A 2,227-nucleotide genomic window follows, 5' to 3' on the forward strand; every position below is an offset into this window, starting at 1 on the left:
GCCATTCCAAGAAAGAACCTTTTATCCCAACTCTCTGCCTTCTGTCAGATAGCCAATCCCCAATCCATGCCAATGGTTCACCTCGAACACCATGGACCCTCACCTTACTCAGCAGACTCCCGTGAGGCACCTTATCAAAGGCCTTTTGGAAATCTAGGTAGATAACATCCACTGGGTTTCCCTGGTCTAACATACTTGTTACCTCTTCAAAGAATTCCCCTTACTAAATTCCCCTTACTAAATTCCCCTGACCTGCCCTTACTAAATCCATGCTGACTTGTTCTAATCCAACCCTGCACTTCCAAGAATTTAGAAATCTCATCCTTAATGATGGATCCTAGAATTTAACCTACAACCGAGGTTAGGCTAACCGGCCTATAATTTTCCACCTTTTATCTTGATCTTTTCTTGAACAAGGGGTTTACAACAGTGATTTTCCAATCATCTGGGAATTTCCCTGACTCTAGTGATTTTTGAAAGATTATAAATAGCCTCTACTATTTCCTCAGCCACCTCCCTCAGAACTCTAGGATATAGACCATCGGGGCCAGGAGATTTATCAATTTTTAGACCTTTGAGCTTTTCTAGCACTTCCTCTTTTGTAATGTCTACCATATTCAAATCTGCCCCCTGACTCTCCTCAGTTGTTAGGATAATGCTCATGTCTTCCACTGTGAAGACTGACACAAAGTATTTACCAAGTTCTTCAGCCATTTCCTTATCTCCCTTCACGAGCCTTCCTGCATCAATTTGGAACGGCCCAATTTCTACTTTTGCCTCTCGTTTGTTTCTTATGTATTGAAAGAAACTTTAACTATCATTTCTAATATTACTGGCTAGCTTAACCTTCATATTTGATTGTTCCTTCTTATTTCTGCGTCTTTGTTATCTTCTGTTTGTTTTTGTCGTCTTCCCAATCTTCTGATTTCCCAGTGCTCTTGGCCACTTTGTAGCCTCTCTCTTTCCCTATGATACATTTCCTGACTTCCTTTGTTAGCCCTGGCTGTTTAATTCCCGCCCCCTGACGGATAATGTTTCTGCCAAGAGAAGACTGAGGGAGTTTGGGATCCAGTACTCTCTGAGGTATTCCGCGGTGCTCCGATAACTTTACATGGATCCGTACATCTCTTTGATACATCGGAGAAGGCAAGAGACTTTGTGGACAAATTAACCGAATCTGAACAATTTAGTATCTACAAATAGTGTTGTTTGGTTATGTCTTTGTTGTTTTTTAAAAAAACGAGGAAGTCCAGTTGGAGCGTTCTTTTCCTTGTTTTCCCGATTGGTAATAAACCGGTTTAAACTGTGTTTGGTGGCGGTTGAGATGTGTACTTTCAATTTCTAAGTGAAGTTATACCAGAGGATGGGTGGGGTATTTACCCCATCGATCTGAATTTTTTTTTTCTTTCTTCATATTGCTATTCTATGGTATATTTACTTTCTATTCTGCTTGTGTTTGTGGTACGGCTCGAGCAAGGAGGAGGGAAACTGTTTGGGATGGCTAGATGCCCACTTATGGGCAGTTTGGGATGTGTAGTTGCCCCCTTTAGGCAGGAGGTGAGTTTCCCTATTCAGCGCCATTGGCACTTTATAAGGTGGTTTGTATTGCTTTTAATCTTTGATAGTTTTGTAGGTTTGTTAAATGTCGTGGTTTCAGTTTATGCAGTTTTTATATTTGATGGATCATATGACACTAAGGCTCAATGATTTGTGGTTCGGGTTCCTCCTCTCTGGAATTTAAATGTTACTGCAGAAGGTTATGGCTAATGACTTGATTAAATGGTGAACCTGGAATATCAAGGGAAGTCACTCACCAATTAAGAGGAAGAAGGTACTTTTGAGTCTTAGAAAGGAGAAAGTGGATATTCCTTTGTTACAGGAGACGCACTTGGATGACAGGGAGCATTTGAAACTAAAGCAAAATGGCCTTGATCGGGTTTACTTCACATCATTTAATACCAGAAGTAGGGGAGTGGCTGTATTGGTGAGGAGGAATCTCCCATTTAAGTTACTAGAGTGTGTTAAAGACACACACAGAGGAGGTTTGTAATTCTTATAGCCTTGATAAATGGGGAAGAAGATGGTGTTTTAAATGTTTATTTCCCTACAGCTCATTCCCTCACCTTTGTGCTAGATATGTTTTCTAAATTGATCAGTATGGAGTCCTGGCATATCATCATAGAGGGAGATTTTAACTGTCTCATGGATCCCACAGTACAGAGGTTGC

Source organism: Chiloscyllium punctatum, chromosome 18 (genome assembly GCF_047496795.1).
Source record: "Chiloscyllium punctatum isolate Juve2018m chromosome 18, sChiPun1.3, whole genome shotgun sequence".
Classification (NCBI taxonomy): domain Eukaryota; kingdom Metazoa; phylum Chordata; class Chondrichthyes; order Orectolobiformes; family Hemiscylliidae; genus Chiloscyllium; species Chiloscyllium punctatum.